At 37.1% G+C, this 14,805-nt stretch overlaps 1 protein-coding gene across 1 annotated transcript in view; it reads right to left on the reverse strand.

Moving 5' to 3' along the window:
* Positions 1-14,805, reverse strand: part of CDH12 (cadherin 12) — a 1,058,455-nt gene that overhangs the window by 611,909 nt on the left and 431,741 nt on the right. The gene's annotated exons all lie outside the window — the stretch shown is intronic.

Raw genomic sequence — 14,805 nt, forward strand, 5'->3', positions numbered from 1 at the left:
GGACGATGGGCTCACCGCGCATCCTGATCACTTAGATTCCACCTACACCTGCCTAAATAACCCAGAAAACTGCCAGAGGACTACCAGAATGGAGTCTCCAGAGCCAAGCGCAGACGAGAGGCCCACGGAAGAGGGTAGGAAGGGCGGAGAGGCGGTGGGCACTCCACGGACTGGCAGGAGGAAGCCTGGGTGGAGGGGCGGCCCTCCGGCCAAGCAGAGACCCCAAGTCTGGCTGGCAAAAGTGGAGGGGCCTGACGGAGTGTGTTCCCACAGCAAGTGCGACTTGACATCTGGAAGGTTATAAGCTAACAGCTGTGCTCGGAGAATGGGAGGGCTGGAGGACAACGGGAGGGAGAGTTGTTGAGCCCCGGATGACAGAGCTCAGCTTGGCAGGGAACAAAGGCGCTCGCCAGCACCATCCTCCTCGCCCATGCCATCTCCCTCACCCATCCCCCAGCCAAAATCCCAAAGGGAACCAGTTTCTGCCAGGGAACTTGCTTGCACCGCGCAAACACCCAAAGCTGTGCTTCTGCGGATCCACACCTCCGGCGGGTCTGACTCCCTCCGGGTGCCACAGCGCCACAGCGTCCCTCCCGAAGCTGATCTCCAAAGGAAAAGCAAGCTGAGCCTGCCCCTCCCGCCCCTGTGCACCCTGCCGATCCACCCCAGCTAATACGCCACATCCCCAGCACTACAAGCCTGGCAGTGTGCAAGTAGCCCAGATGGGCCATGCCACCCCACAGTGAATTCCACCCCTAGGACAGGGGAAGAGAAGGCATACACCAGTCTGACTGTGGCCCCAGAGGTGGGCTGGGGACAGATATCAGGTCTGACTGCAGCCCTACCCACCAACGCAAGTTATTCAAGACAGCACAGGGGAAGTGCCCCACAGTCCCACACCACTCCAGGGACTAACCAAAATGACAAAATGGAAGAATTCCCCTCAGAAAAAATGTCCAGGAAATAACAACAGCTAACGAACTGATCAAAAATGATTTAAACAATATAACAGAAAGTGAATTTAGAATAATAGTCATAAAATTAATCGCTGGACTTGAAAACAGTATAAAGGACAGCAGAGAATCTATTGCTACAGAGATCAAGGGACTAAGGAACAGCCAGGAGGAGGTAAAAAATGCTATCACTGAGCTGCAAATTAAAATGGAGACAACTACAGCTCGGATTAAAGAGGCAGAGGAGAGAATAGGTGAACTAGAAGATAAAATTATGGAAAAGAAGAAGCTGGGAAAAAGATAAAAAAAATCCAGGAGTATGAGGGGAAAATTAGAGAACTAAATGATGCACTAAATAGAAATAATCTATGCATAATTGGTATTCCAGAGGAGGAAGAGAGAGGGAAAGGTGCTGAAGGTGTGCTTGAAGAAATAATAGCTGAGAACTTCCCAGATCTGGGGAAGGAAAAAGGCATTGAAATCCAAGAGGCACAGAGAACTCCCTTCAGACGTAACTTGAATCGATCTTCTGCACGACATATCATAGTGAAACTGGCAAAATACAAGAATAAAGAGAAAATTCTGAAAGCAGCTACAGATAAACGTCCTCTAACATATAAAGGGAGACCTATAAGACTCGTGACCAATCTCTCTACTGAAACTTGGCAGGCCAGAAAGGAATGGCAGGAGATCTTCCATGTGATGAACAGAAAAAATATACAGCCGAGAATCCTTTATCCAGCAAGTCTGTCATTTAGAACAAAAGGAGAGATAAAGGTCTTCCCAAACAAACAAAACCTGAAGGAATTCGTCACCACTAAACCAGCCCTACAAGAGATCCTAAGGGGGATCCTGTGAGACAAAGTACCAGAGACATCACTACAAGCATGAAACCTACAGACATCACAATGACTCTAAACCCATATCTTTCTACAATAACACTAAATGTAAATGGACTAAATGTGCCAACCAAAGACATAGGGTATCAGAATGGATAAAAAAACAAGACCCATCTATTTGCTGTCTACAAGAGACTCATTTTAGACCTGAGGACACTTTTAGATTGAGAGTGAGGGGATGGAGAACTATTTATCATGCCACTGGAAGTCAAAAGAAAGCTGGAGTAGCCATACTTATATCAGACAAACTAGACTTTCAATTAAAGTCTATAACAAGAGATGGAGAAGGGCATTATATAATAATCACAAGGCCTATCCATCAGGAAGAGCTAACAATTATAAATGTCTATGCGCCAAATACGGGAGCCCCCAAATATATAAAACAATTAATCACAAACGTAAGCAACCTTATTGATAAGAATGTGGTAATTACAGGGGACTTTAACACTCCACTTACAGAAATGGATAGATCATCTAGACACACGGTCAATAAAGAAACAAGGGCCCTGAATGAGACATTGGATCAGATGGACTTGACAGATATATTTAGAACTCTGCATCCCAAAGCAACAGAATAGACTTTCTTCTCGAGTGCACATGGAACATTCTCCAAGATAGATCATATACTGGGTCACAAAACAGCCCTTCATAAGTATACAAGAATTGAAATCATACCATGCATACTTTCAGACCACAATGCTATGAAACTTGAAATCAACCACAGGAAAAAGTCTGGAAAACCTCCAAAAGCATGGAGGTTAAAGAACACCCTACTAAAGAATGAGTGGGTCAACCAGGCAATTAGAGAAGAAATTAAAAAATACATGGAAACAAACGAAGATGAAAATACAACAATCCAAACGCGTTGGGATGCAGGGAAGGCAGTCCTGAGAGGAAAATACATTGCAATCCAGGCCTCTCTCAAGAAACAAGAAAAATCCCAAATACAAAATCTAACAGCACACCTAAAGGAAATAGTAGCAGAATAGCAGACAGCCTAAATCCAGCAGAAGAAGAGAAATAATAAAGATCAGAGCAGAAATAAACAATATAGAATCTAAAAAAACTGTAGAGCAGATCAACGAAACCAAGAGTTGGTTTTTTGAAAAAATAAACAAAATTGATAAACCTGTAGCCAGGCTTCTCAAAAAGAAAAGGGAGATGACCCAATTAGATAAAATCATGAACGAAAATGGAATTATTACAACCAATCTCTCAGGGATACAAGCACTTATCAGGGAATACTATGAAAAATTATATGGCAACAAACTGGACAACCTGGAAGAAATGGACAAATTCCTAAACACCCACACGCTTCCAAAACTCAATCAGGAGGAAATAGAAAGCTTGAACAACCTATAACCAGTGAAGAAATTGAATCAGTCATCAAAAATCTCCCAACAAATAGGAGTCCAGGACCAGATGGCTTCCCAGGGGAGTTCTACCAGACGTTTAAAGCAGAGATAATACCTATCCTTCTCAAGCTATTCCAAAAAATAGAAAGGGAAGGAAAACTTCCAGACTCATTCTATGAAGCCAGTATTACTTTGATTCCTAAATCCGACAGAGACCCAGCAAAAAAAGAGAACTACAGGCCAATATCCTTGATGAATATGGATGCAAAAATTCTCAATAAGATACTAGCAAATCGAATTCAACAGCATATAAAAAGAATTATTCACCATGATCAAGTGGAATTCATTCCTGGGATGCAGGGCTGGTTCAACATTCGCAAATCAATCAATGTGATACATCGCATTAATAAAAGATAAGAACCATATGATCCTGTCAATCGACGCAGAAAAGGCCTTTGACAAAATTCAGCAACCTTTCTTAATAAAATCCCTCGAGAAAGTCGGGATAGAAGGAACATACTTAAAGATCATAAAAGCCATTTATGAAAAGCCCACAGCTAACATCATCCTCAATGGGGAAAACTGAGAGTTTTTTCCCTGAGATCAGGAACACGACAGGGATGTTCACTCTCACCGCTGTTGTTTAACATAGTGTTGGAAGTTCTAGCATCAGCAATCAGACAACAAAAGGAAATCAAAGGCATCAAAATTGGTAAAGATGAAGTTAAGCTTTCACTTTTACAGATGACATGAAAAATCTGATAGACTCCACCAGAAGTCTGCTAGAACTGATACATGAATTCAGCAAAGTTGCAGGATACAAAATCAATGTACAGAAATAAGTCGCATTCTTATACACTAATAATGAAACAACAGAAAGACAAATAAAGAAACCGATCCCATTCACAATTGCACCAAGAAGCATAAAATACCTAGGAATAAATCTAACCAAAGATGTAAAAGATCTGTACGCTGAAAACTATAGAAAGCTTATGAAGGAAATTGAAGAAGATATAAAGAAATGGAAAGATATTCTCTGCTCATGGATTGGAAGAACAAATATTGTCAAAATGTCAATAGTACCCAAAGCTATCTACACATTCAATGCAATCCCAATCAAAATTGCACCAGCATTCTTCTCAAAACTAGAACAAGCAATCCTAAAATTCATATAGAACCACAAAAGGCCCTGAATAGCCAAAGTAATTCTGAAGAAGAAGACCAAAGCAGGAGGCATCACAATCCCAGACTTTAGCCTCTACTACAAAGCTGTAATCAAGACAGCATGGTATGGCACAAAAAAAGACACATAGACCAAGGGAATAGAATAGAAACCCCAGAACTAGACCCACAAACGTATGGCCAACTAATCTTTGACAAAGCAGGAAAGAACATCCAATGGAAAAAAGACAGCCTCTTTAACAAATGGTGCTGGGAGAACTGGACAGCAACATGCAGAAGGTTGAAACTAGACCACTTTCTCACACCATTCACAAAAATAAACTCAAAATGGATAAAGGACCTGAATGTGAGACAGGAAATCATTAAAACCCTAGAGGAGAAAGCAGGAAAAGACCTCTCTGACATCAGCCCTAGCAATGTCTTACTTGACACATCCCCAAAGGCAAGGGAATTAAAAGCAAAAATGAACTACTGGGACCTTATGAAGATAAAAAGCTTCTGCACAGCAAAGGAAACAACCAACAAAACTAAAAGGCAACCAATGGAATGGGAAAAGATATTTGCAAATGACATATTGGACAAAGGGCTAGTATCCAAAATCTATAAAGAGCTCACAAAACTCCACACCCAAAAAAACAAATAACCCAGTGAAGAAATGCTAGAAAACATGAATAGACACTATTCTAAAGAAGACATCTGGATGGCCAACAGGCATATGAAAAGATGCTCAACGTTGCTCCTCATCAGGGAAATACAAACAAAACCACACTAAGATGTCACCTCACGCCAGTCAGAGTGGCCAAAATGAACAAATCAGGAGACTATAGATGCTGGCAAGGATGTGGAGAAACGGGAACCCTCTTGCACTGTTGGTGGGAATGCAAACTGGTGCAGCCACTCTGGAAAGCAGTGTGGAGGTTCCTCAGAAAATTGAAAATAGACCTACCCTATGACCCAGCAATAGCACTGCTAGGAATTTACCCAAGGGATACAGGAGTAGTGATGCATAGGGGCACTTGTACCCCAATGTTTATAGCAGCACTCTCAACAATAGCCAAATTATGGAAAGAGCCTAAATGTCCATCAACTGATGAATGGATAAAGAAATTCTGGTTTATATACACAATGGAGTACTACGTGGCAATGAGAAAGAATGAAATATGGCCCTTTGTAGCAACATGGATGGAACTGGAGAGTGTGATGCTAAGTGAAATAAGCCATACAGAGAAAGACAGATATCATATGGTTTCACTCTTATGTGGATCCTGAGAAACTTAACAGGAACCCATGGGGGAGGGGAAGGAAAAAAAAAAAACAGGTTAGAATGGGAGAGAGCCAAAGCATAAGAGACTCTTAAAAACTGAGAATAAACTGAGGGTTGATTGGGGTTGGGAGGGAGGGGAGGGTGGGTGATGGGTATTGAGGAGGGCACCTTTTGGGATGAGCACTGGTGTTGTATGGAAACCAATTTGACAATAAACTTCATATATTGAAAAAAAAAAGAAAAAAAAGAGAAATAAACTTGCCACTGGTTATAATATACCTAAAATAAAGCCATTTAACTTAAAATAATGATACTAGAGGATATGGACTTAAACATTAGAAAATGAAAAAAAAGTTATAAATGTAACAGATAATTAAATAAAAAGGAAAAATTAAATCCTTATATTCATCCTGTGAGCTTCATTCATTAATATACCATACAGTTTTAACATTAGTCAATGCATAAGAATTATGTCAATGAGTGAGTCCAATTTTCCAGCTCTTTCCCTCACCTCCCCCCAAAATAAATAAAACAGGCAATTCTAAGCCAGATAATCAAAATAAGATTCAGTTTCTTAAAGGTCATTGAAAAACAATTAAGCTATGTAGAAGTATAGATCAAAATGCCATTATCTGGTGAATTATTGTGATACAGTCAAGTAATTTAAATAATACAGAACATAACAAGGGGACTTAATCCTCTCTATCTCTAAATCCCTGAATTCTTACACTAATTTTAAACTCTTTTTGACTGTATGGACCCAAATATGTTAGAATGAGGTGGCACTAAAATATATTTAAAATGTTTTACTGTTTGTTTTTGAGAGCGAGACACAGAGAGACAGAGAGAGACAGACAGACAGAGAGAGAGAGAGAGTGAGAAACAGAATGCAAGCCAGGGAGGGGCAGAGAGAGAGAGGGAGACAGAATCCAAAGCAGGCTCCAGGCTCTGAGCTGTCAGTACAGAGCCTGACGTGGGGCTCAAACCCACGCGATCCTGACCTGAGCCAAAGTCAGACGCTCAACTGACTGAGCCATCTTGGCACCCCAGCACTAAGATATCTTTAAAATTATAAAAGCATGTTTCCCATTGAAGTTTCCAAAATTAGTATTTGAATCTGTTTTTATAAAGGTAAAAGAAAATAGGATGATCTAGAAGCAGAGAATATATATTCCTTATACTTTTTTCAAAATATTTATTTTGGTATCGATAATATGACATAGGAATTTGGGGTCTCTATTGCTGCTAGGCAGCAACAACCAAAATAGTGCATAAATGCCTCATGATGATCATGTTTTAAATAAACTGTACTAAGTACAATTGTGTTACTGTCATAGCAATAATTTTCTTTACCTCAAGATCTTCATATAACAAAAAAAGTAACAAAAAGCACAAAACAAAAATATTTTACAAAGATAAAGAACAAAAGTTTACAGTTGATTTTATAAATTGTTTTACTAATTTTTTAAAAGTTCAGATATTATGGGACAGACCTTTTACTATTACTGTCTTACACTAAAATCCAATATAATGCTTGATAAGAAACAAATAGCACTGAGAGAATGAACAAAAGTTTTCAGCAATCCTTGAGAATTATGCATCTTTCATATTCAAGTAAAGGGCATCTGAAATTCCTTGTTTTAAATGCAGTGTGAACATGTCTCTTTACAAAAGCACAACACAGCATTTCTTTCATTTCTCACCCCATTAACTCCCTTGACCAAGTGCATGCAGATCTTTGGGGGGTTCAAATTTGAAAGTTTCAGATATGCTGAACTGTAAGAGTGGGAGTGTCATATCAATTCCACTGGGATAACAAGTATGTTTCAAATATTCAAATATTTGAAAAATTTCAAATATTCTAGTATTTTCCTTAGGTATCTACAGACTCCTTACATAAACAACTTACCAGTGTGTCTAACCAACTCTACTTTTGACTTTGAAATGCAAGATATATAATCAGAAATAATTTGAAACTGAGGTGATTCATTGGATTCATTGTATTTAAATGAGTCCATTTGGAAACTCTAACTTTTCACTCAACATCGTTACCCTCATTAGTGGAGGAAGATACTAGAGTGGCTCAACAGAAAGAACACATTTGATATCAGTTATCTGATATTATCTGATATTATCAGTTATTTGATATCATGTACCTACCTACTTCTAATGAGCAAAAGGCAATATAAAGTATGAATTACTTCTGCAAAATTAAAAATATAGGCAATGGCAGACGGGAGAGGAATCAATGCTATGTGAGGACACTAACACATTCCTTTCAGTTCATTGATATGAACAGGGTGCAATTTTATTTTATTGACAACCATCCCTTCCTTTTTTTTTTTTAATCTCAGTGATTTCATATACCTATTTCTTAAATGTCTAAAAACTGCCTGATTGTAAACCGACAAAATCAAAATACTAACGCATTGAAATCAGCATGAACGAAACACCCGTTGCCACTTCCCTCTTTAACTATAGAAAATGGCTGGAGGTATTTCACAATTACTATTTCTATGACATCACTAAAAAATTATAATAACCTCTTTCAAAGCTCACTGAAATTGGCTAATAATCACTTTACAAGTAGACCCCGTAATTTAGCTTTTCAAAGCCACGTGACCTTCCAAGTGAGTGACACATAATATATAGCATGTTCTTCCCATACATCAGGTATTAGATTTACACTTGATATTTCCACATGAATAAGCATGTAAAAGCTAAAATTGACCATGGACAAAAGACAAATGGGGAACTACTTTTCTTCTAAAGCCTGCTCATCCAAAGTCTTCTTTTGACAAGGAAGACCAGTTGCTTAGGTCAAAATTACAGATTGTAATTATTCCTTTTTCCTTATCCTTCATATCAATTCTTTTAGCATATTTTTCCAACTGTAATTTAAGATTATATTTTCCCCTCCCTCCTTTTAATTCCTCTTTCTAGCAATACTGTAATCTTGGACTTGAGCTATTGCAATAATTTCTTAACTAGGCATCCTGCCTCCATTCTTGTCCATATTTTCCAGCCAATCAAATACTTCTTTAAAACACCAATTGCATGATATAATTTCTCTGTCTCGAATCCACCAATGATTACCATCTTATTTCAAATACAATTCAGTCCTCTCCTGACTGACACAGCTTGATTTATTATCTGTTTGGAAGGCCTACTTACCACTGTGGCCTTACATATTACCATTTTGAAAGAAGGCACGGTTCTTGGTATTGCTACTGCAGAGTTCATTCATCCATGAACATCTCGTATTTAAATTATCGCATTGCCCAAAATAAGGAAGATATTTAACATTTTGAATATGAGATATAATTATAGAAGTAAAATATAAAGTAAAGTTAAAAATAGAAAATGCCACTTTTTGGAAACCCTCTAATGCATATTCAATGTAAGCAAAATGAATTTTCCTGTCCTATCATTAAAACTTGCAGTCCATGGTGGTTGTGGGGAAGAGAAATCTCAATTAGTCTTTATTTTGGTTATTAGAGATTAAGAAGCCACATTAAATTTTTACCAATTTGCATTTAAAGATGAAGCAGGATTTTTGTATTAAAAGAATAGTACTTTTTATATAGTATAGTAAAATATTACTGAAGTTCCCTTGATATATTCTGTGTTTATTTTAAATTTATCTTTGAGGAGCACCTGGGTGGCTCAGTCAGTTGAGCATCTGGCTTTGGCTCAGGTCATGATATACAGTTCGTGGGCTCAAGCCCGCGTGGTGCTGCTCTCTGCTTACAGCTTGCTCAGAGCCTGGAGCCTGCTTCGGATTCTGTGTCTCCTTCTCTCTCTGCCCCTCCCCTGCTAGCACTCTGTCTCTCTCTGTCTCTCAAAAATAAATAAATGTTAAAAAACACTTTAAAGAAATAAAAAATAAAATTATCTTTGAGGGGCGCCTAGGTGGCTCATTCCACTAAGCTCCTGACCCTTGGTTTCAGCTCAGGTCATGAGCTCACAGTTCGTGGGATTGAGCCCCATGACTGCTATCAGCACAGAGCCTGCTTGGGATTTTCTCTCCTCCCCCTCTTTCTGCCCCTCCCCAGCTGGTGCTCTCTCTTTCAGTCTCAAAATAAATAAGTAAACTTTTAAAAATAATAAAATAAACTTATCTTTGAAATTGTGCCAATATAAATGAAACCCTTAAAAAAAAAAAAAGGAAAGAAACAGTCTGTTAAAATACTCAAAGTGGGAAAGACACTTGGCATATTCAAAGAGCTTTACAATAGTTCAATGAAGGAATAGAAGTATAGAAAAAAAAAAGGAGGCTTTGAGAGGTGGACAAGGGTATAGATACAGAGACCTGTGTAGATTTTGTTTAAAATATAATGGAATATCTGATAAGGGGGTTAATACCCTAATTATATAATTTATACAAATCAACACGAAAGAAACCCAAACAATTCAATTAAAAAATGGCACAGGATCTGAATAGACATTTTTCCAAAGACAACATACAAACACAACAGACACATGAAAAGATGCTCAATCATCAGGGAAATGAAATCAAAACCACAATGAGCTATCACCTCACACCAATCAGAATGACTAGCCTCAAAAAGATAAGAAATAACAAGTGTCGGTGAAGGTGTGGAGAAGAATGAACACTCATGCACTACTGCTGGAAATGTAAACCACTGAGAAAAATAGTATGAAGGTTTCTCAAAAAAAATTTTTTTAAATGCTGTAAGATCCAGTAATTCCACTACTTGAGAATTACCCAAAGAAAACAAAAACACTAACTTGACAAGATATATGCACTCCTGTTTGTTTGTTTGTTTATTTATTTAATGTTTATTTTTGAGAGAGAGTCAGAGTGTGAGCAGGGGAGGGGTAGAGAGAGAGAGAGAGAGGGAGACACAGAATCCGAAGCAGGCTCCACGCTCCGAGCTGTCAGCACAGAGCCCGATGTGGGGCTCAAACTCATGAACTGTGAGATCATGACCTGAGCCGAAGTCAGGCGCTTAACCAACTGAGCCACCCAGGCACCCCATGCAACCCCATGTTTACTGAACCATTATTTATATTAGACAAGATATGGAAGCAACCCAAGTGTCCATCCATAGATGAATGGATAAAATAAGTCTATAGATAATAGCAAAATCCAGTAAAATAATTAGAAACAAATGAGTTTTTAATATTCACCAATTTTTTATATAATTAATATGTAATTATAGATATAAATTGCAATTCAGCTTTTAAAGGTTTATTCATTTATTTTGAGGAAGAGTGAGAGAGAGAGCATGAACAAGAGAGAGGCAGAAAGAGACAGGAGAAAGAGAGAATCCCAAGCAGGCTCTGTACTGGCAGCGCGGAGCCTGATGAGGGGCTTGAACTCACAAACCATGAGATCATGACCTGAGCAGAAATCATGAGTCAGAGGCTTAAACAACTGAGCCACTCAGGTGCCCCATAAGTATGTAATTGATTTTTAATAACGGCTGTGTTTAGCACTCACCTTGAAAAATTTCTGGGGGTTTAATCATCAGCTCTCCTAAGCCAGTGCTTAGGAGATTCCTGCACACCACTGCTAACATATCTAATACTTCAAGTGAGATTTTTTTTCAAGTCCTGTGAATCTCTTCATGTATTTAACACACACTCTAATAGCCTTGTATCATCTACTCAGTTGTGCTGTTCAAGAGGGCAAGTCATGTTGCACTTTGTGATATGTATTCTTGAATGGCACAGACCTGAACCTGTGAACAGCTGCCCGATAAAATTATCTATTTGCTAGTACATCTATGACCTCTTCCTTCTAGCTCTACAAGTTTTTGAGTGGAAAGAACATTTCTGTATAAGACTTTGAAACCTATGACGGTTAAGTCTCCTTTGAGTTATATTCATGATATAAAACAATTAGCTCATGGGAACTTCAAATCTGGCATAATTTATGCAAAATCCTGACATATTTCCTCCAACTTAAGATATATGTCACCCAAGAGTCCAGGATCTCTGTGTGGTTGACTTTTGTTGGAGCTTCAAGGTAAAAAAGACAAGGGTGCTAATCATAGCAAAGTAGATCAGGAGGATGCACAACAGTTTTGAGTGAGCTTTCAACCTGGTTGTACTGAGCCAATTTATGGGTTTTCTTTTCTTTTCTTTCCTTTTCTTTCCTTTTCTCTTCTATTTTATCTATTTCTTTATTTTAGTGCTTTGAAGGGATTCATTCTAAAGTAAAAGAAAACCATGGTCAACTTATCTTATGAGAATTCTAAGTTTTTCCCTTGACCTGAAATCCATCAGAGACCAGAGACATAGTCCTAGATCCTGAAACCTTGGGCATGAGTGGAATTCATACAAACAAAGCCAAGGCATTTTCCTTTGCCAAACAAGTGCCCCTATAATTGCCAGAGGATGCATTCAAAATGTTCCATGTCTGTATTAGTTTCCTAGGGCTGTCATGAAAAAAAAAAAAAAAAAGCCACAATCTGTTGGCTGAAAACAACACAAATTTATCGCCTCACAGCGATTAGAAATGTGAAACCAAAAACATTAAGACCATGCTCTCTTTTAAATCTTTAGAACAGAATCCTTCCCTGCCTCGTTTTAGCTTCTGGTGATTTTCTGGCAACTCTTGGAGTTAGCTGGCTTACAAATGTATTACTCCAATTTCTGCCTCTTCTGTCAATTGGCTGTCTTTACCTAGCATATCTCTATTTTTTTTTTTCTCCTCCTATAAAGACACCAGTCATGTTGGGATTGGGACCCATCCTAATGACTTTATCTTAACTCGATTATATCTGCAAAACCCTATTCCCAAAAAGGCCACATTCATAGCTACTGGAAAATATTCAATATATTCTTTTTGCAGATGTAATTCAACCTGTAAGAACATCTTAGTAGTTTTGTCTCTAGAGGAGGAATAAATACCACTTTGAAAGTATCACAGATTTTAGCTGACAGGCCGACTATTGAGGATTTAATTATTATACAATTGCTGTTACATAATTAGTAGGTCTATGTTTTCACACATGGTAACATCACAAAGTTGGTATTTTCTTATTCAAATTTAATATATAATGTATCTTTTTAGATATTTTAATGTTGCATGCTAGTTTACAGCTATATTTCAATAACACTCATTTTATACACTCAAATTAAAATTACTTTATATTTAATATGATCCTCAAAAGTGTTTCCATTTAATTGCTCCTTTTAAATTATTTCCATTCTAGTTAATCATACTTCCTGTTTGTCTCAAATTAAAAAATAATCTAAATGGCAGAAAACATGATTTTTTTTTATCTATTAAAACCTGCTCCCTTTCATGCACCTTCAGTAAGTATATCCATTTAATAGCACTATAAAGTGTTGGTGTGGCCGCAATGATACCATTGACTTTATTGCTATAATCATAGTATGAGACCAAACTGTACCCTCAGCAACGGATTGAGTACCCCAACTGTTGCAGGAGCCTCTCTCAGACTTTTCACAGTATAACATGCATTCCTTTGTAACTTAAATATTAATTATCTGCCATACATATTTTAGATTTTATTCTTAAAAAGGCATTTCATTATATAAGGTCATAAAACAAATTTTCTTATTTACCCAACCTTCACTTGTTTGGTTTGACATATATAATAAAATGTGTACTATAAAATTTTAAAATGAATTATCAGTCATATAACAGTTTACTCTTATTTTTATGCCAACATTAGGATTGCATTATGATGTATCTTATACAATCTTATGCAAATAATGGAAAATTAATATGCCCCCAACATTAAAATGTTGTCTGTCTACACTTTCTTTAATCCAGTAATAAATAAAAAGCTCAATAATACATCATCCAAACAAGTCAATTTTTGGTGACCCAAGAGTAGCTGACAGAAATTTAAAGACTAAGGATGTCTCAGTTGAGTCAGTTCATACTTTTCAAATGAATGAATGAGATACATGTGACTGTGATAATAATAGAAACATAGGAAATTACTTTGCTTTAAAACTGCAGCATGTGGAGAAGAAAATCAAATTCCTGTGGAGTACATTAGGAAAACAATATAAAATAATGAATTAAAAGAATGAAATAATTGATATATAAAATGAAGCAAAGACATAATTGTGGATTAAAAATAGATGACTTCCCAAATTAAAAAAGAAAGAAAGAAAGAAAGAAAGAAAGAAAGAAAGAAAGAAAGAAAGAAGGAAAGAGAGAAAGAAAGAAAGAAAATTAGATGAAGCAAGAACAGGCTAAAGTAGAAACTAAAGGCATTTGTAAATATCAAGTTTAAAGTACCAAAATTTTAGAAAAGATATCAGAAAACTTAGCAAATTTTGCTCTTTGAAAGTCCAAATATGAATTAAAAAATTGTGCTATTTTATTTGAGTCTCCTTAATTCATTTTTTTAATGTAGCTCAAAAATTATTCATAATTAAAGCAAGGTAAATTAAAACTAAGATGGAACTTTTTTTTTTTAATGTTTAGTTATTTTGAGAGAGAGGAGGGGAGAGTGAGAGGGAGAGTGACAGAATCCCAAGCAGGCTCCATGCCCAAATGTGCGGCTTGATCCCGTGACCGTGAGATCATGACCTGAGCCGAAATCAAGACTCAGATGCTTAAGTGACCGAGCCACTCAGGCACCCCAAAACTAAGATGGAACTTTAAGTTTCTACTTATGGGAGAAATATTTAAGAAGTTTCATAATATCCAGTAACACTGAGGGCATAAGAAATGAGAAGGTTCATAACCTTTGGTGATAATGTAAATTGATTGATATAACTTTTTTAGAGCAGTCAGCAATATTTTAATATGTTTATTTTGACCCAGTGATCCTAAGAAGTGAGTACAGGAGACTCATTTTGCTATTATTAGAAAAAGCAAAGTGTATTCAAGTAAGGACAACCAGTTAAACAAACTATGGGTCATCCATGGGTTAGAAAACAAAAAACAAAACAAAATGAAAAACCCATCAGTCCATGAAAGAATGAGGTAGATCTCAAAGGTCAAATATATAGAGAGAGATATTTGTGAACACAAAATGAACAATGTATATAGTGTAACTGCCTTTGTGAAAATAATTTTTAAGTTAAATATTAATGACACATATAAACTTTTGGAAAGGTACAAAGTGGAGGATGATGGGAAATTTCATATTTCTCTTTATTTATTTTGCCTCTACTTATATGCTTATTATTTA

Source organism: Herpailurus yagouaroundi, unplaced genomic scaffold (genome assembly GCF_014898765.1).
Source record: "Herpailurus yagouaroundi ecotype Mexico unplaced genomic scaffold, PumYag 29, whole genome shotgun sequence".
Classification (NCBI taxonomy): Eukaryota; Metazoa; Chordata; class Mammalia; order Carnivora; family Felidae; genus Herpailurus; species Herpailurus yagouaroundi.